At 37.7% G+C, this 21743-nt stretch overlaps 1 long non-coding RNA gene across 1 annotated transcript in view; it reads right to left on the bottom strand.

Annotated features, from left to right (window-relative positions):
• Positions 1–9906: 9906 nt before the first annotated feature.
• The window catches only part of LOC127508437 (uncharacterized), a 527778-nt gene continuing 515941 nt past the window's right edge, over positions 9907–21743 (bottom strand). Inside the window, exon 2 of the long non-coding RNA XR_007928815.1 lies at positions 9907–10789. This is a non-coding gene — a long non-coding RNA (uncharacterized LOC127508437). The remainder of the gene's footprint in view (positions 10790–21743) is intronic.

Here is a 21743-nt window from a genome sequence, read left to right as displayed (position 1 = left end):
GGTTCCCGAAGCGATTTAACGCAGCGTCGATGTTCCCATGAAAGGGAACGTCTCGGGTTACGTTTGTAACCCTGGTTCCCTGAATAGGGAACGAGACGCTGCGTTGCTTAGCCATCCTCCCTGCGCACCTGTGAGCATCTGCTTCATCCATATCAGAAGCTGGCGTTCTTTGTTCTCAGGAGTGCTTTATAGTTTCCTGGTCCATGACGTTACCCGCTCTGACGTCCCGTCACACTATTGGTTCGATTTCACGAGTGCTTCAAGACGTAATCACGCAGAAGTGATCCCAATTGTCTCATTACTGGATGAATCAGTATTTTTGAAAGAATCTCTCGAATGAATGATTCAATGATAATTTTTTTTTTTTTTTTAACAGTGAGTAAACAATGCGGTACAATAATTATTTCAAGCATCAACTTAACTTTCATTTTTGATCATAGACATCAGTGTTTATATGCGAACTCTAAACTTTTATCCCAGTATCTCTGTGATAATATGAATATTCGTAACACAGAAAGAAATCTTGATTACTTTGTGGTTTAAAAAGACTTTTATTGAATCAGTTTACTATACCTATACTACATAAATGCTCTCTCTGGATCAGCAGCAGCATTGATGCAGATCTGATTGTTCTGGTGTGATCCTTGTCAAAGGTTTAATAGACAGGCGAATCATTGTCATTTAGGAAAGAGATTGTGTAGGTGTTTGAATCGAGAATGCAATCTTTTTATGATTAATCATGCAGCTCTACACATAACTATTAATTATGCAAGGTAACAAAACAGAAATGATAAAAAATATAAGATATTAACTTATTTAACTATTTAACGGTCTTCTTCCATTTTACCATCACCTTATCATCAGTGTTCAAAAAATGCTTTGTTTGTAATAAACACCTTAAGTGGGCTATAAAAAGAAGTGTTATTTACATGTTGAAAAACATTTTTTTTAAAACATATGCACAGAGTTTGGCGTCATATTTTGACCGTTGCAGTGTGCATAGAAAGAATAGACCCTTTAGACAGAGCAAACAGCTCAATAATGTTTTTTTTTATTTTAAAGGCTTCATTAATATCCCATTGACCTGTCCATTGCATTAAGATTGCAAGCGGTATAGCTGTTTAATTGAGTGTTCGCACCATTACGCTTGCTGTGCTTCGTGGAGTTTTGACATGTTTTATAGACTCGTCAGAAAAAAAATGTAAAGACTAGAAAAATTTTTATAATAAAATAAAAAACACACAGCACCCCCAAACCAAAACATCTTTCTGCACCCTTGCAGACGTGTAAAATGAATGTGAAAAAAGAAGAATACTTTGAACTCCAAGTGCATTAAGAAAAAGAAAACCCAATCACTATAAACTCTCCCCAAAATATCTGATTCATAAGCATAAGAAGCAATTCAAAGTTTAATAAAAACAAAGTGAAATCGATAGCAGCATCTACAATTTAACTGGTTAGCAGGTAAACATTGAATAATGTTAAAATTAGTAAAACATTAAAGTCAGCAACATGGTTTTCACTGCTAAACAATGCACAGTTCATGTGACTTCTTTTTCCAGTGCTGTTCAACACAAACACAGTCTCACACCACAGATCCGGCTGAACTGTTCTTGTCTTGACAGCAGTGACATTAAACGTCTCATAAGGAGGAATCAGCACCTTTTTCTGGTGAGGAAACTTTGAATATTTTGTCAGATTAACACCTTCACAAGTTCTGATTTCAAAACAAGATGTCTTGTCTTTGTAGTTTTGCATGCCATCACGAACAGCATTATTTAAGACACGATATATATAAGGCTCGATCACTCGATTGCTCCTGTCTGCCTCGCTGCTCAGATTGGTTTGCGTCTGTAACTCCGTATAGCTTTGTTTTGAATCTCTTACTTTTATTTATTGTTGCTTATTTTTTTATTACCTTATATGTAATATTGCCTACCACACTAATCTGACGTCGCTAGCTTGTAATATTTGAATCTAAATCGCTGTTACAACGCATTTGCATTTGCAGCGCTAGCTTGTTAACCTGCTAACAGTCGCTCGCGCGCTCCTTTTTCAACGCGTTCTTCAAACAGCTGTGGTAAGTCGGATCAGTCTACAAACACGGTGAGTCATGTCATCCTCTCCCAGCATTGCTACCTGTTCCATTTGCCACATGTTTACCATAGCTCTCTCTGTCAGCGACGAGGGATTTACATGTCATAAATGTAGGGAAATAGTCAGGCTGACAGAGAGAATCTCAGAATTAGAGACACGCATCCAAACTTTAATCGAGGATAGTAAGAATGCAAGGGCTTCAGATACTGTTTTGGATGCGACTAGCTTAGTGAACTCTGTACATTGTTCGGTTCCGGCTGTAGAGCCCGCGCAGCAGGGCACTTGGGTAACGGTGAGGCGGCCTAGCCGCGGAAAACACCACTCTTCCGTTCCAATAAGAACATCAAACAGGTTCTCCCCACTCAGTGATACACCCACTGAGAATCCTGTTGAAAGTGCCCTAGTTATTGGCGATTCTATTACACGGAACGTGAAAATAGAGACACCAGCCACCATAGTCACATGTTTGCCGGGAGCCAGAGCACCTGACATCAAAGCAAATTTAAAAGTGCTGGCTAATGCTAATCGTAAATACTCTAAGATTATTATTCACGTCGGCACTAATGATGTTCGACTTCGCCAGTCGGAGATCACTAAAATTAACATTAAAGAGGTGTGTGAACTCGCAAGTACAATGTCAGGAGAAGTAATTTGCTCTGGCCCCCTTCCTGTTCGTCGGAGTGATGAGATAGTTAGCAGATTATCATCACTCAATGGCTGGCTGTCTAAGTGGTGTCCGCAAAATAATATAGGTTTCATAGATAATTGGAAAAGTTTTTGGGGCAGACCTGACCTGTTAAAAAGAGATGGTATTCATCCCTCCCGGGATGGTGCTGCTCTTCTCTCTAGTAATATGGCACATAGTCTTAGAACTGAAACATGACATACTGGGGCCCAGGTCAGAAAGCAGACAGACTGGCTAAACCGACCGTCTGCTAGCTGCCTCACGTTACAGAAGTCAGAAAATTCAGATAACTCTCAACACATAGAAACTCTTACACCTAGATATTTTCAAATAGAGACTGTGTCTGTACCCCGAATTAGTAAAAACAAAAAACTTCCAAACCCATTTAATGGTAAAAATTTAATTGATGTTCAACAAATAAAAAATAGAGATAATAATGCTAAACAAATGATAAAACTCGGGTTGTTAAATATTAGATCCCTTTCTTCAAAATCACTTATTGTTAATGATATTATCAAAGATAATAATCTAGATGTGCTGTGTTTGACAGAAACTTGGCTAAAACCGGACGATTACATTACTTTAAATGAGTCTAGTCCTCAAGGTTATGATTATCGACACAATGCCCGTCAGAAAGGCAAAGGGGGAGGTGTTGCTGTAATCTATAGTAATATTTACAGTATTAGTCAGAAGTCTTTCAAATATAATTCCTTCGAAACTATGGTACTTTACGTAACATTATGTAAGTTGACATTTGTGCTGGCTACTGTATACAGGCCACCAGGACACAATACAGACTTTATCAAAGAATTTGCTGACTTTCTATCAGAGTTAGTACTAGCTGCAGATAAAGTCCTTGTTGTTGGTGATTTTAATATTCATGTAGATAATAAAAAAGACGCATTAGGATTGGCATTTGCAGATATTCTAAACTCTATTGGTGTTAGACAACATGTGTCAGGACCCACTCATTGTCGTAATCATACTTTAGATCTAATATTGTCACATGGAATCGATATTGATGCTGTTGAAATTCTGCAGCAGAGTGACGACATCTCAGATCATTATCTAGTCTCGTGTATACTACATTTAGTCAAGGCGGCTAAACTGCCTCCATGCCATAAATATGGTAGAACCATCACTTCTACCACTAAAGATTGCTTTATAAATAATCTTCCTGATCATTTTCATCGCCTTAGCATACCAGACAGCTTAGAAGACCTCGATGTTGCAACAGAAACTATTGCCTCTGTCTTTTCCAGCACATTAGACTCAGTTGCTCCTTTGCGTTTAAAAAAGATTAAGGAAATTAATCCAATGCCATGGTACAATGACCACACTCGGGCCCTAAAGTTAGCAGCCAGAAAAATGGAGCGCAGCTGGAAGAAATCAAAACTAGAAGTATTTCGTGGAGAGAGAGAATGATTGAGTACAGAAAGGCCTTAAAATCTGCTAGATCTGCCTATTTTTCTAAACTCTTAGAAGAAAATAAACACAACCCTAGGTATTTATTTGATACAGTTGCTAAATTAACAAGAAATAAAGCTTCAACTTCTGATGTTTCCAAAGAGCACAGCAGTAATGACTTTATGAACTTCTTTACTTGCAAGATTGATAATATTAGAGAAAAAATAATAACCATGCAACCGTCTACTACAGTATCGTGTCAGATAGTGCATTGTAGTGTCCCTGAGGAAAAATTCAATTCATTTACTGCTTTAGGAGAGGAAGAATTGTCTAAACTTGTTAAATCATCAAAATCAACAACATGTATGTTAGACCCTATACCGACTAAACTATTGAAAGAAATGCTTCCAGAGGTCATAGACCCTCTTCTCAATATCGTCAATTCATCTTTATCATTAGGATACGTACCAAAAACTTTTAAGCTGGCTATTATTAAACCTCTTATTAAAAAACCACAACTTGATCCTAGAGAATTAGTCAATTACAGGCCGATCTCAAATCTCACTTTTCTGTCAAAAATGCTAGAAAAGGCAGTATCATCACAGCTATGTTCCTTTTTAGAAAGAAATGGTATCTGTGAGGATTTCCAGTCAGGATTTAGACCGTACCATAGTACTGAGACTGCTCTCATTAGAGTTACTAATGATTTGCTCTTATCATCAGATCGTGGTTGTATCTCTCTATTGGTGTTACTGGATCTTAGTGCAGCATTTGACACTATTGATCACAATATTCTTTTAAATAGACTCGAAAATTATGTTGGCATTAGTGGAATTGCATTGTCATGGTTCAAATCATACTTATCTGACCGTTATCAGTTTGTAGTAGTAAACGAAGACATGTCATATCGATCACAAGTTCAATATGGAGTACCACAAGGCTCAGTACTAGGACCGTTACTGTTCACTCTGTACATGCTACCCTTGGGAGATATCATTAGGAAGCATGGCGTTAGTTTTCACTGTTACGCTGATGATACTCAGCTCTATATTTCTTCGCGCCCTGACGAAACTTACCAATTCACAAAATTAACGGAATGCATAGCTGATATAAAAAATTGGATGACCAGTAATTTCCTACTACTAAATTCAGAAAAAACAGAGATTCTAATTTTTGGACCAAAAACTTCTTCACGTAATAACCTAGAATATTGTCTAACACTTGATGGCTGCTCTGTTAAGTCTTCGTCGTCAGTTAGGAACCTGGGTGTGCTTTTTGATACCAATCTTTCATTTGAAGGCCATGTTACTAGCATCTGTAAAACCGCATTCTTCCATCTTAAAAATATATCTAAACTACGACATATGCTCTCAATGAAAAATGCAGAACAGTTAGTTCATGCGTTCATGACCTCAAGGCTAGATTACTGTAACGCTCTACTGGGTGGTTGTTCTGCTCGCCTGATAAATAAACTACAGCTCGTACAAAATGCAGCAGCTAGAGTTCTTACTAGAACCAGGAAGTATGACCATATTAGCCCAGTTCTGTCAACACTGCATTGGCTTCCTGTTAAACATCGTATAGATTTTAAAATCTTGCTAATTACTTACAAAGCACTAAATGGTTTAGCTCCCCAGTACCTGAGCAAGCTCCTAATTCATTATAGTCCTTCACGTCTATTGCGATCTCAGAATTCAGGCCAGCTGATAATACCTAGAATATCAAAATCAACTGCAGGTGGTAGATCCTTCTCCTATTTGGCACCTAAACTCTGGAACAATCTTCCTAGCATTGTTCGGGAAGCAGACACACTCTGTCAGTTTAAATCTAGACTAAAAACGCATCTCTTTAACCTGGCATACACATAACACATTACCAATTTATATTTCCAAATCCGTTAAAGGATTATTAGGCTGCATAAATTAGGTCAGCCGGAACCGGGAACACTTCCTATAACACCTGATGTACTCGTTACATCAGAAGAAGAATGGCATCTACGCTAATATTAGTCTTTCTGTTTATCCCGAGGTTCACCGTAGTCAACCGGATCCGGGCCGTATCCAGGTGAGACCAAGGACCTGCACCTTGACACGACCACAACGCAGCCCTGAAGTATCAGCAGAGATTGAGTCAACTAGATCATCCCCTGTGAAGGCCTCATCGACACGACAGCCACGACACAGTTCCTCAACAACCGTCCATACCGGCGTGATGAATACGATCCTCAATTGGATGGAACTGAAATAAATACTTTTAATGTTGCGATCCTATTGGACTTATGATAGCAACCTGAATTGTAACAAAGCACTGTTGGCCAGAGGAGAACTGGCACCCCGACTAAGCCTGGTTTCTCCCAAGGTTTTTTTCTCCATTTTAACACCAATTTGCCACTTGTCTGCCACCTGATGTCACCTGATGGAGTTTGGGTTCCTTGCCGCTGTCGCCTCTGGCTTGCTTAGTTGGGGACACTTGACTTGACATTTGATATTCAACAGTGCTTTTGATCTGCCTGCATTGACACTATTCTTTAAGAGATGCTGTGCAGCCAAACAATGTACCAGTTATCAATGTAAAGCTGCTTTGACACAATCTACATTGTAAAAAGCGCTATATAAATAAAGGTGACTTGACTTGACTTGACTATATAGTACCATTGAGAGTGTACACATGAATGGCAATTAAATGAATCTCTTTCAGGTTGTTCTCTGGTTTTGTGGCATTCTTTTTACCTTTTTGCCAAGCCTCATTAAAGTCAGGTGAGTTATTGATTTCCTTCATCAGATATTCTTTCTCTACCAGATTCATCTTGTCCTCTCTACAGCCATAATACTGGTCATCAACAGAATTATTTGAGAAATCCAATGAAAACATCTGCTTTTTAACAGCAGCAGCAGCAGATCTGTGATCCTGCAGCAACAGGAATAATAATGATCACATCATCAGTATTCATGTCTGTAATATTCATACTAGAACACAAGCTTACCTGTCCTAGAGCAGCTAAAATGAGAAGAGCTACGATGATCAGCAGCATCTTGATTCAGTCAAATTCCTCAGATGAACTAGTAGATCTAGTGAAGAACAGATGCTGAAAGACAACCAGAAACATAAGTGTTTCACAAATGCTGAATATGTACATACAGTGGTGTGAAAAAGTGTTTGCCCCCTTCCTGATTTTTTTATTTTTTTGCATGTTTGTCACACTAATGTTTTAGATCATCAAACAAATTTAAATATGAATCAAAGATAACACAAGTAAACACAACATGTAGTTTTTAAATGAAAGTTTTTATTATGAAGGGAAAACAAAATCCAAACCCACATGGCCTTGTGTGAAAAAGTGCTTGCCCCCTAAACCTAATAACTGGTTGGGCCACCCTTAGCAGCAACAACTGCAATCAAGCGTTTGCGATAACTTGCAATGAGTCTGTTACAGCGCTGTGGAGGAATTTTGGCCCACTCATCTTTGCAGAATTGTTGTAATTCAGCCACATTGGAGAGTTTTCAAGCATCACCCACCTTTTTAAGGTCATGCCAGGGCATCTCAATAGGATTGAGGTCAGGACTTTGACTAGGCCACTCCAAAGTCTTCATTTTGTTTTTCTTCAACCATTCAGAGGTGGGCTTGCTGGTGTGTTTTGGATCATTGTCCTGCTGCAGAACCCAAGTTCGTTTCAGCTTGAAGTCACGAACAGATGGCCGGACATTGTCCTTCAGGATTTTTTGGTAGACAGCAGAATTCATGCTTCCATTTATCACAGCAAGTCTTCCATGTCCTGAAGCAGCAAAACAGCCCCAGACCATCACACTACTACCACAATATTTTACTGTTGATATGATGTTCTTTTTCTGAAATACTGTGTTACTTTTACGCCAGACGTAATGGGACACACACCTTCCAAAAAGTTCAACTTTTGTCTCGTCAATCCACAGAGTATTTTCCCAAAAGTCTTGGGGATCATCAAGATGTTTTCTGGCAAAACTGAGACGAGCCTTTATGTTATTTTTGCTCAGCAGCGGTTTTCATCTTGGAACTCTGCCATACAGGCCATTTTTGCCCAGTCTCTTTCTTATGGTGGAGTCATGAACACTGACCTTAACTGAGCCAAGTGAGGCCTGCAGTTCTTTGGATGTTGTTGTGGGGTCTTTTGTGACCTCTTGGATGAGTCGTCGCTGCGCTCTTGGGGTAAATCTGGTCGGCCGGCCACTCCTGGGAAGCACTTTTTCACACAGGGCCATGTGGGTTTGGATTTTGTTTTCCCTTCATAATAAAAACCTTTATTTAAAAACTGCATGTTGTGTTTACTTGTGTTATCTTTGATTAATATTTAAATTTGTTTGATGATCTGAAATATTAAAGTGTGACAAACATGCAAAAAAAGAAAATTTCTTTATTTTACAAGCAATGTTTTGTTGTTATTGTGAGTGTACAAAATAATAGGCTTATTTAACCCTTCACAGATTTTAATGGTGTTACATAAATGTGACCATAAATGTATGAGTAGGCCAGTGGTGTAGTCTAGTTTTTTTGTAGTGAGTATACTGTGATTTTTCCCTCCCAGCCTCATACTCACCCGTCCCAGAGCGACATCCCATAAGCACCGCCACACTCACTAATGCATGTATTATGCATCTGATCTAGGCTACATGTTATTGAGAGCATTCTGAAAGACTGCTTATGTGTGTTTTATCAAAATGTCAATTTATTATAATCAACAAAAGACTTTAACAGCCAGTGACATTTAAAGCTGAAGAGACTCTGGACTGATTTTCCACTGTTTAGTGTCAATCACCATCTAAATCAGCCAGTTAAGATAGCCTGAGATGTTATATATGGTCACTGGAGCATATTTTATCAGCTGGCAAGTTTCAATGCACATTTAAGAGTGCAAGTTGCAACTATTATTTCTCTCTAAAAATGCTGGGTTAAAAACAACCCAAGTTGGGTTGAAAATGGACAAACCCAGCAATTGGGTTGTTTCAACCCAGTGGTTGGGTTAAATGTTTGCTCATCCTGCTGGGTAGTTTTATTTAACCCAGCTATTGTGTAAAAATTGCTGTATTGCTTGCTTAAAATGAACCCAAAATATGTTGGAAATTAACATTTATTAATATTAAATATAATAAATAAATTGTAATTATTAATAAATGTTCACCTTTGATTATTATTATTGTTGCCATTTTCAATTTCCAACCTATTTTGGGTTAATTTTAAGCCAGCCATATAGTCATTTTTAAACAATAGTTGGGTTAAATAAAACTACCCAGCAGGTTGGGCAAACATTTAACGGAACTGCTGGGTTAAAACAACCCAGTCGCTGGGTTTGCCCATTTTCAACCCAACTTGGGTTGTTTTTAACCCAGCATTTTTAAAGTGTAACAATAATGGAAAGATGAGGCTTATCAGTGTGTCACAATATCACCCTGTTTGGACTTTGTTTTCTGTTTTGCACCATTTCCTGCCAGTCTGCCATCATAGTTATGTATTTTAATTCACTTGCAATTCAGTTCAATATCAGTTATTTTGGATATACTGTACAGGTGCTGGTCATATAATTAGAATATCGTGAAAAAGTTCATTTTTTTATTGTAAAATATTTTAAAAAATGAAACGTTCATATATTCTAGATTCCCTACATGTAAAGTAAAACATTTCAAAAGTTTTTTTTTTTTTTAAATTTGTTGATTAGAGCGTACAGCTCATGAAAGTCCAAAATCCAGTATCTCAAAATATTAGAATATTTACATTTGAGTTTCATTAAATGACCATCCCTACAGTATAAATTCCGGGTATCTTTTGTTCTTTGAAACCACACTAATGGGGAAGACTGCTGACTTGGCAATGGTCCAGGAGACAATCATTGACACCCTCCACAAAGAGAGTAAGTCACAGAAGGTCATTACTGAATGGGGTGGCTGTTTACAGAGTGTATATCAAAGCATATTAAATGCAAAGTTGACTGGAAGGAAGAAATTGGGTAGGCAAAGGTGCACAAGCAACAGGGATGACCGCAAGCTTGAGAATACTGTCAAGTAAAGCCAATTCAAACACTTAAGAGAGCTTCACAATGAGTAGAATGAAGCCGGAGTCAGTGCATCAAGAGTCACCACACTCAGACATCTTCAGGAAAAGGACTACCAAGCCACTTCTGAACCAGAGACAACGTCAGAAGCATCTTACCTGGGCTAAGGAGAAAAAGAACTAGACAGTGAACAGTGGTCGAAAGTCCTGTTTTCAGATAAAAGTAAATTTTGCATTTCATGTTGAAATCATGGTCCCAGAGTATGAAGGAAGACTGGAGAGGCACAGAATCCAAGCTGCTTGAAGTCTAGTGTGAAGTTTCTGAAGTCAATAATGATTTGGGGGGGCCGTGACGTCTGCTGGTGTTGGTCCATTGTGTTTTATCAAGTGCAGAGTCAATGCAGCCATCTTCCAGGAGATTTTGGAGCACTTTATGCTTCCATCTGCTGACAAGCTTTATGGAGATGCTGATTTCCTTTTCCAGCAGGACTTTAGCACCTGCCCACAGTGCAAAAACCAGTTCCAAGTGGTTTGCTGAGCATGATATTACTGTGCTTTATTGGCCAGCCAATATGCCTGACCTGAATCTATGGGATATTTTCAAGAGAAAGATGAGAAACAGTCGATCCAACAATATACAGATGATCTGAAGGCTCAATAGTGCCTCAGCAGTGCCACAGGCTGATCACTTCCATGCCACACTTCACTGATGCTGTAATTTGTGCTAGGAGCAAGTCATTTGCTGTAATATGTCCTGCCGATCAAGTATTGAGTGCACAAAAGAACATACTTTAAAGAACTTGAACTTTTCTGTTTTGCAAATCCATTTTTTGATTGATCTTAGGAAATATTCTAATATTTTGAAATACTGGATTTTGGACTTTCATGAGCTGTAAAACTTTTGAAATGTTTTACTTTACATGTAGGGAATCTAGAATATATGAAAGTTTCATTTTTAAAAATAATTTATAATAAAAAAATGAACTTTTTGATGATATTCTAATTATATGACCAGCACCTGTATATCAGGTACAGTACATGGCAAATTTTCTCAAGAAAAAAAAAAATCTCTCTCAACTAATGCTGTAAAATATACATGGGAATCAGTTGGTACTACATTAATATTGAAGGTTAAAATGAACTGATTTGTATACAAACTTAAATATAGCTAAACATTTAAATGGTGGCTGTCATCTTGACGGATTTATTAAAACATGCATATTATAGGCTACTGAACAACATTAAAAAAATTAAAATCAATAGGTAATATGGTGTATATATTTAGCTAAATGCTATCAAAGTGCCACCTGCTGGCAGCAGGAACTGTGGTGCATCAAAATGACTTTGCCATATTTCGCCTCTATTTATCCGCTTAAATGAATATTGCCCACTGTTCACAGTTTTCCAAAGGCCACTGGGTGGCGGTGAGCCTGGGTGCGAGGAGATAGGACTAACTGCAGAACCGCAGAACCATACGTCATGACAGTCTGAGGACGACAGCGCCAGACTGACAGCCTGAGGCCGGAGCAAATTTATCTTCGTAGGCATTGCTCCATTTGGAGCTTTTTAAAGTTTAAAACCATGTTAATGTCAAATATTTTATTAAAACGATCTAATTCAAATGATATAGATAGATAGATAGATAGATAGATAGATACTCGCATTGTGTTAATAGCTTAATCATATACACACAAACACAAAAAAAGTTACTATATATAGCCTATGTGTGTGTATTAAAACCCCCTTGTAACCTTTTAAATATTTTAAAAGTTAAAAGTTCATCAATTTGTTTTATGTCTTAAAAGATTAACTGAATATAAATTGAACTCAAAGCTTAAACACAAAAAATTATAAACATTTATTAATTTGTAATAAAATGTATATTTTACTCAAGCATTTCAGAATGAACCATTGTTTTTCATAATATATAATACACATTACACAGTTGTACACTAGATTGCATGAATTAAGCAAATTCAGATCCATCAAACCCAAAAACAAAACACAAAAGTTATTTATTTAATTTTAATAAAATGTACTTTTCCCCCTAAGCAGCAAAAGCATTATATAGCTACTAGCTGTGCTTTGCTCTAAAAAAATTACAAAATCAAACCAAAGAGTGTAAATTGAACAGCAGGTACATGATGACAAATTAAATCTTAAAAAAAAAAAAAAAAAATCAAATCTCCATAAACATGCAATTAATTACAAGACTCTTTTTGTCCAGATACTCATTAAGAAAAATGTCCATATCATCCTTAATTTGTAAACAAAACACTAAAGGCTCTTTGGCCAGTTGTCTGTCATCATCCGTTTCAGCCTGTGAAAGTTGAAGAAGGGCTTTTCCCTGGTCTTCCTCTTTCAATATCAGAAAGCACAGCTCTTCCACTAAACGCTTGAAGACTTCTGGTTGTTGTGCAGCCATTCAAGTGCAGCGCAGAGGTCTTCTGTGATCTGTGGCTCCTTCATGAGAGAAGGGCACAAACAAATGGGAAGAAATGTTAGAAGTGTATTTACCAATACTTTGTGTTGTAGTCAGGATGAAATTAATCAATTATGTTCAGTTTAAATTTTTTTTTAAAAGGGCAAGCAATTCACATGGCCCTTTACGCTGCACTTAACCCTGCATTATTGCCGTCCTTAACACCACTTTTAACCGTGCGTAAAGTAACGCTCCACATATTTCTTGTATATTTACATGCTTTTGACAGTCACAGAAACACTGTGCATTGTATATAAATAGAAAATTCAGCATATGAAAGAAAAAAACAACAAATGCTGAAAATGCAACAATTGCAGTGCAGAAAATACTGTTAAATTCTTTTATAGTCTGAAATGTCCATTCAGGATAAACTTGATAGTGAAGTTGATTATATGTAATGAGGATGTGCAATGCCTGAGCATTTATGTAAACATATTGTGTGCTTTGTTCATCCAATCAGTGACACTGACACTGCAAATATGCAAATAAGGACGTTAACCCAGGGTTTAGTAATGTACAGTGTGAAAAGCTGCGTATGAATACTCAGAATTAATTGTTAACCTCAGGTAAATGATGATCAGTGTGAAACGTGAATCGAGATGAACCAGGATTCTGTTTAGCTGGGGTTTACAATCACCCAGGGTTAACTATTTCAAGTATGAAAAGCCCTGATATTTGTTTTACATTCTAATGAAAAGAGAAGTTCATACATTTTTAAAAACTGTTAACTTTCCCTTCTTTTTCTTACAATTAACATGAAGATCCCACAGTCAATAGAGCCGGTCAACGGAACATTCTAAAACAATACAATACTATTAAGTTATTCCTGAAAAGATTTGACAGATATAACACACCATCCGTATAAGTAGCTTATGTGTTTATGAAAGTCTTATGAAACTAACCTTGTTTTTGATCAGCTTCCACTGTCCTGGGGTGATTCTGCTTGTCAATTTACTGCATTGCAAAATCAAAACAGAAAAACTTAAATATATAACCATAAAAATTACATAAAAGAGACAAGTTTCGTTGTTCTAAAGTCAAAATTACTACTTACTGCATTGCAAAAACAACATTTTAAATTCAGAATACAAAAGAAACGTCTGCACATCTTGCATTGCTGTAAATGAAGTAAAGCGGAGCAGCTCCCAATACTAATATGCCTCTAAAAATCCACAAAAACATTGGTCAGTATTGTAAAATGTAACCAATGAAGTAAAATACAGCACCAACAACAAAGTAAGATCACAAACCATGAATATATAACCAACCAGGTGAAAAAATAATATAGTGAATTGTAGTATACTGTATATATTATAGTATTTACAACACTTTGTTAATGAATGCTACAGAATACTGTAGTATTAACTATAGTGAACTGATAAACTGTTATAAATACTGTAGTATACTTTAGTTTTTATTACAGTAAACTGTAGTGTATATTGTAGCATAATATATACTAAAGTTGTAGAAAACAATATTGGGTAAAGTACTTTGTTTATATTACTATAGTTTTATTATCACAGCAACTATAGAATTACCACAATAAATTAATTCAAGTACTTATAGTACTATAGTATTGTTCAAAAACACTATAGTATTTACTATAAATTACTATAGTATTTTTTCACCTGGGCGCAAGCAACGTGAAACGATTTGTAAAATATCAAAAGACGCGATAAAGTGACTTTCAAGCCCATTTACAAAATATTTGAGTCATGTTATGTGTTAACGATCGATTAAATACACAACAAATAAACGTGATCAATTAAAAACACAACACAAAGAAACTTTTTTACCGTGCTCTCTTCTTCCGCCATTGTTTGTTTGTTTGTCGCTAACTCCGCCCACATTTGGCGTGATACTGTTACTCCGCCCACTTCCGGCCTCAGGCTGTTAGTCTGGCGCTGTCGTCCTCAGACTGTCATGACGTATGGTTCTGCGGTTCTGCAGTTGGTTATTGTTGGGTGCGAGGGCCCTTTCATCACTGCTTGCAGCTTTAATTATGTTTTTTTATTCCTAAGTAAAATGCACAAAATATGAAACTTTGAGACTTTGAGAAATATGAGACTTGTTTCATGTCAAAAGCAACAAACCACAAATCATATTGTAATTTATTGGATGGTTACGTATCCTCACGCTTTTTTAAGTGGGTATATATGGAAATCCTTGACATTTTCTAGTGGATATAAGGCGTATCACGTAGACTACACCACTGGAGTAGGCTATTTTAAGTTGTTTCTGCTTTTATAAGAAAATTCAAGTGATCACGCCGATGTGGTGGTTGGTTGTGGTTGTGGGTCTCCCTCGGTAGAAATCGCATTCCAGGGGAGGAGAAATAGGAACGCGGGGACACCGCGACACGACCGCGAAGGGTACTTTCGCTTTTGCGATCAAAGGAGCAGGGGATTAAAACTACACTAGGGAAAAAGGTTACAAGTCAAGTTATGGGAGAAAAGAAATGGATGAGAGGAGTTATTACTGGAATACCAACGAATGTATCAATAGATACAATTAAGAAAAGCATTTCACCCCCGCTAAGGTGTTTTAAGTGTCAAAAATATGAACATGTGGCTACAGTATGCAGAGGGAAGCAACGCTGTGCTAAAAGTGGGGTGGATCATGAATATGGAAAGTGTGAGGAAGGTGTAGTGTATCTTACATACACATATACATTATGTATAGTTACTAAATAAGTTAAACATGTATTTGTCAATAATTGCATTGTAAAGAAACTATTAATGTGATAATAAAGCTGATGTTTTTGTTTATGTTCAGATCGTATGGGATGGGCCTGTATAATTGGGTTTCTTCAGTTACTCTGGGCAGTGATAAAGTTCACACGCTCATTTGATTTTGGTACAGTATTATATACAGTATTAATCATCTGCTCTGATCATCTTCTCACTCTGATGTTTTTGTTTTGCTTTACTATCATGTTTTAATCAACTTCATCGAGTAATTAATTTGTAAAACAGACTAAGAAACACATTTAGAACAGTGTGGAGATCAAAAAAGAGCTTGAAATATTTTCTTATTCTTCTCAAATGTACTTTATCCATGTATTGCTTTAGTAGCTATTAATGTTGTCTCATTTTATCAAATAATGAAATTAAAATGTATTATTTGGTTTTACAGCTCTTCATCATGTTGTTCCTGTGTATGTGTTTGGATCAGTTAAACTGAGGTTTACATCAGATCAGTGGACAACCAAGTGGCAGGATCTCCAGAAGGGAATTCCAACGGGTTGTACCATCTCCCATATTCTTTTTATTATGGGCATGAACCTTCTAATAACAGCAGCGGAAGGTGTAACCCGTGGCCCCATCCTGGAGTCAGGCATCATGCAGCCAGTGCTGCGGGGTTTCATGTACGACATAACAATAACAACTGAGACGCATGTCTAAGCGAGATGGGTATTGGAAACCCTGGACAATGTAGCCACTTGGGCAAGGTTGTCATTTAAGGCCAGGATGTCCAGAAGTTTGGTGATAAGGAAGGATAGAGTCACAAGTAAGTTTGGCCTCCAAGTCCAGGGAGAAGTCATTCCATCAATCGAGGACAGCCCTATAAAGTGCTTGGGTAAGTGGTTTAATGCATCTCTGAAAGATGGCGTCAGTGTTGCAGATGCTATGAAGCAAACTGATGAATGGTTGAGGAAGATCGACAGATCGGGACTCCCCAGAAAATGTAAAACCTGGCTGTACCAGCACGGCCTTCTGCCCAGGCTTATTTGGCTCCTCACAGTCTATGAGTTCCCCATATCAGTTGTAGAAGGCATTGAGAGGAAAACCAACAAGCATCTGCGGAGATGGTTGGGGATTCCCCCAAGCTTTTCTTTTCGGTGGGCCTATACATCTGTTCAGAACAGCTGCAGCTCCCTCTGTCATCTGTTGTGGAGGAATTTAAGGTGGCAAAATGCAGAGTCCCCCTAAGTCTGAGAGATTCCAAAGACGTCCGGGTTAGGCAAGCAGGCATTACAACAAGATCTGGCCATAAATGGTAAGTCAACACAGCCATCGAACAGGCAGTAAGCTCATTGAAGTTGCGAGACATCATCGACACCCCTGCATAAGACGCCAAGGCCTGGGGTCGACACATTTCCAACAGTTTGGGAACACAAGCACAATGGTCAAGCGAGGTATGGTCCAGTCAGAAATCCGGGCTCAAGAGGAACAGAGGCGTTTGCCCAGAGCAGTGGAACAAGCATCCCAGGGAGCATGAACAAAATGGGATCTGCCTAAGCGTAAGATCACATGGGCAGAGTTGTGGAGACTGGAGCCCTACCGCATCTCCTTCCTGCTGTGCTCTGTGTATGACACCCTTCCTTCACCATCTCATCTGCACACATGGGGGCTGAGGGACGACCCGTACTGCAAGCTCTGTGGTCAAATGGGGACACTGGCACATATACTGTCAGGGTGCAAAACGTCTTTAACCCTTAAGGACGCTATAGGTGGTGCCACGGCAAGGTACTCTTGTCCCTCGCTCACACAATAGAGCGAGAGAGGTGTAAGAAGAGGCCAAGTGGCACAGGTGAGGGGAAAACTATCACCTTCATCAAGGAGGGATCTAGGCCCTTCGCAACTAATGCAACAGCAAAACCAAACCTGCTGCAGGCCACGAACTCTTGGGAAATGAGAGTTGATGTCGGAAGGAGGCTGCAGTTCCCGGAAGTGGTCCACACAGCTCTTCGCCCAGATATCGTTCTGTGGTCAGACAAAGATTGTAAAATCATCCTAGTTGAGCTGACCGTGCCATGGGAGGAGGGCTGTGAGGAGGCACATGAGAGGAAAGCCTTGAAATATCAGCCGTTAATCCCGGAGTGCAAAAACAAGGGGTGGCAGGCATGGCTGTTCCCTGTGGAAATAGGTTGTAGAGGCTTTCCTGCCAAATCAGCATAGCGGTTGCTGTCAGCTTTAGGCATGGATGAGAGGAGCAAGAAGCACGCGACTCATAGGATGGGACAGGAGGCTGAACGAGCTTCATGCTGGATATGGAGTAAGAGAGAGGAAGAAAGCTGGAAGCCAGGAGCAGATGGGCAGTGATTTTGCCACCACTGCCGACACACCAACTGGAGAGTGTTGTGGTTAACTCCCTCGGGTCGGCGGTCACGCCGGCGATACCACCTCGGTTTTTTTCTTACCAGTGTGAAAGAGACTCAAAATACTCCGTTAATGTTGCACATATAATTAAGAGTTATACACCATTAAAATTAAAAACAACATTATGTGCCTTTTGCAAAATAAAGAAAACTAACATGATGCGTGATCTGTCGTCTCCCTCTGAACGAAGTTTAATCTGATAGTTCTCAGAAAATGAACTGTAACTTAGTGAATACTAATGACACAAAAATGAGACTTATATCTAAAAAAACATTGAAATGCCAGGTTTTAAATCGTCGAAAACAAACATTCTGTGTTTATGTAATCTGTATGAAAAGAGACACATGTCAGACGCCCGTGATTCAGCTCATTATCCGCTAATGCGACCACGCCCGCGGAGCGAGCGCTATTCAGACGCAAATTCTGAGGCAATACATGTATACATCATCTCAATAGTGCATTTATTGTCTTGAAAAGTGTTTATCTGGATGTTAAAGCCATGGTTAGCGATCTCTGGAAGACATGCCCTTAGTTCCTGAATGTCCTGTTCTTCTTTAGAGTAATTTGTGGACTAAAGGTGCACAGAGCGCCCTCCGGCTGCAAGTATGAATTGAAAACACAGTATCCAGCGTTCATAGTGATGACAATAAATATTGAATAAATATTACTCCTCTGCATAGAAAATTGACATAAACATATGAGAATCCATCAATATTTCTCCAAATGTGCATGCTTTTAAGCTAAAAGGCTATATGAAATGCCATAGAGGTAACATGAATGTTCAGACGCTTTGCATCACAGAAATACATTATATTTTAAAGTATATAATAGAATACCATTATTTTAAATTATAATAATATTTCACAGTATTGCTGTTTTTTTGTATGTTTGATATACACCATGATGAGCTTGAGACATGATCACAGAGGGTTTTTTCACAGCCTACCTGACTGAAAGGCCTCATTAATATGCAGCTCATTAGACGTTCTTTATGCGATTCTTTTGTCTTCTCAGGTGTAAATCACCCATTATTCATGATGATTCACGCCTCCACGCATACTGTGTTTCTTGACAAAAAGTGTCTTACAAAAACTAAATCAATATATTATTATAAATGAACGAGTATGCAGGATAATTTTTACATCATTTTGAAGCAAAAACTCTAGTCTACAACCTCCAATACCCAGAAGTCTTTACACACAGATTTAATATATATTTTTTGGCTTTATTTCAATGACTTAAGTGTTTTGTTTTTTCAATAACCACGCATAAACGTTATTCCTTCAAAAACACAAACATGTACATACATGTTCCTCACATATTATGGTAGCCTAGTTTGTGCTGAATACAGTGTAATGACACTTTTTCCATTAATATGTTTATGAACAACTGAAAAAAGCACAAATGTCAGGGCATGTCAAAACTTCTCCAGGGCCCCGAAAATCCTCAGACCCCAGAGGGTTAAGGGTCGAAACACTCAAGGAAGGTTGGGTACCACCTGATGACATCTGCTGCTGGCAGAAAGCTACAGTTACCTAAACTGGTAACCGAAGAAAGCACCCAACAGGTGTATTCACAATGAAATAATGAAATTAAAATGTATTATTTGGTTTTACAGCTCTTCATCGTGATGTTCCTGTGTATGTGTTTGGATCAGTTGGTGTTGTTTTACTGAACTCTGTTACAATGATGGCAGAACTGATACTGAAAACAGGTGAACATTTGAACATAATACAGTGTTTTATTATATTAATATATTTACATTAAGTCTAAATACATATTATAAGCTAATACATTACTAATACAGTGACTGGTTATATCACACTGTAAGGAAGAAATCAGCTTAATCTCAAAGTTACTCTGTTATTTTCATCCTCAGTGAATGGTTATGGAGCAGTGGGAGATCTGAGAGTCGTCGTCTTTTCCTCCGAATTCCTCTTCACTTTATTTCTGATGAGTTTACTGGTATTTAAACCCTGTGAGTACAAACTGAACTTTATTAAAGCAGACTTATTACATTCACTTCATGTGTTTTGGTGCCTCTCATGTTTAAGGCATTTTCGAATAAAAATATGACACATATGTGATAATCTGTCTGTCTTTAAGACAGTCACGTTCAGGAAATAAATGATCAGTTTTGTTGTGATGATTGATGTATCTCACACATGGACTGTGACATGTTTTTATTGACTGTGAGCTGCTGTTTGATTGAACTGAGATTCAAACACACTCAAGCATCAGTTCGATTCAGTTGCTCACGGTTTAAATGAAGATAACAGCAGATCAGAGTGAACAGCACTCATTAGACTCATTCACATGCATTTTACTACTATTTATTGTGTTCTTTGAATTAATCACTTCCTAAAAAGATTTAATAATGATTATTACTCATTACTCATGATGATGAATGTTCAGTGATTCTAATTTAAACTTCTGAATACTTACTGAACACTATTAAATTCAATCAGATATCTAGACCTGATATTTGAAGGTCCATTTGGCAGAACCTGATTTCACCAAGTGTAACATATTCCTGGATCATCATCTTTGTTGATCCTAGAACAACATTCCAATCAATTAATCAGATCTGAGGGACAAGTTTACAGTTTATGTCAAGTTTAGGCTACAACCACCTCTACATCAGTGTTATTCACCTATCATATCCCTCTGATTTTAGGGATAACTTATGGGTTTTGGGGTAGGAATATGGTTATGATTAAATTTTTGTACCGGAATGTTGACCCAGGAACACATCTAACTCCTAAATCCTAAATCTAAATTCAGGACGTGCATCTATTTTAATTTTAACTGTTTTATGTTTTTGAGCTAAATCTTCTATTACAGTCTGATGTGTTTTGTTTTGTCTTATCGACTTCTTACTAATCTTGTAAATCTCTTTTCCTCTGAACAAACAGGGATCCAAAACATGTCTGCAGTCATGTCAGGTTAGTATCATATATAATGTGAATCATATTTAATAATGGACCTGCAATTTCAAGATGAATTAAAGGTGCATTCAGTAATTTTAAGTTGATGTTTCACTGACTTTTCACTTTATATAGGACTTACATCTATCAGTGTGGATGCAGCATCACAGATATTTTTGGTCTCTGATGTCAAAAATAGACCTGCTCTATTCAAATCCATTTTTTTTTTTTCACCTGTGATGAACTGATTCCACAAACCAAAGTCTCTAATAATAGAGGATGCTTTAAAGTTATTATATTCTATACTAAAGTATTATGTTGGGAATTTGTACTATTTTGACAAAGTATCTATACATTAATTTTTCATACAATTTCCAAAGTGAGTATTATTCAGCTGGCCATATGATCTCAATATGGCCGCCATGACCGGAGAGAAAACGATTCCTGACTGCTGATTTGACTCTCCTTCATTGAAAATGGATTTGTCAAATGTTTTTAAAAAATTACTGACTGCACTGTACAATAACTGACTAACAGCATTGCAGATTGCGTTTGTCTCCTTTATTTGACATAAACTAAACTAATTCAGGTCATTAATCAGTGAATCTGTAATATAGAGAGAGAAAGAGATCATGTTTCTCTGAACATAGTTACAGAATCTACCAACAGGAGCTAAGTAACTAATAAATCTGGACCAGGACTGAGAAACACTGCTTTTTGTTCAAAATGTTTAAAATATGTCTTGTCCCAAACCCAGAATGCAACAGAGTCTGATGAAGCTCCAGCCAATGAATCAAACCAGAACACAACAGATTCACATGAAATGAAAACTCTATTGAATACAGATCAGGAGGCTGGAGTGATGTGACAGAAGAAAATCAGCCTGATTCAGAGGAAACACAAACTTGATCAACAATGTGAGAAAAAGACTCTATCCAACACTTTGTGTTTGCTGAAACTCTCATGAGAGCTGAGAGTGATCAAACACACTTCAGTTTTGTTCTTCATTGTAATGCAGATGGTT

Source organism: Ctenopharyngodon idella, chromosome 3 (genome assembly GCF_019924925.1).
Source record: "Ctenopharyngodon idella isolate HZGC_01 chromosome 3, HZGC01, whole genome shotgun sequence".
Taxonomy (NCBI): domain Eukaryota; kingdom Metazoa; phylum Chordata; class Actinopteri; order Cypriniformes; family Xenocyprididae; genus Ctenopharyngodon; species Ctenopharyngodon idella.
This window is presented reverse-complemented; position numbering and strand designations above follow the sequence as displayed.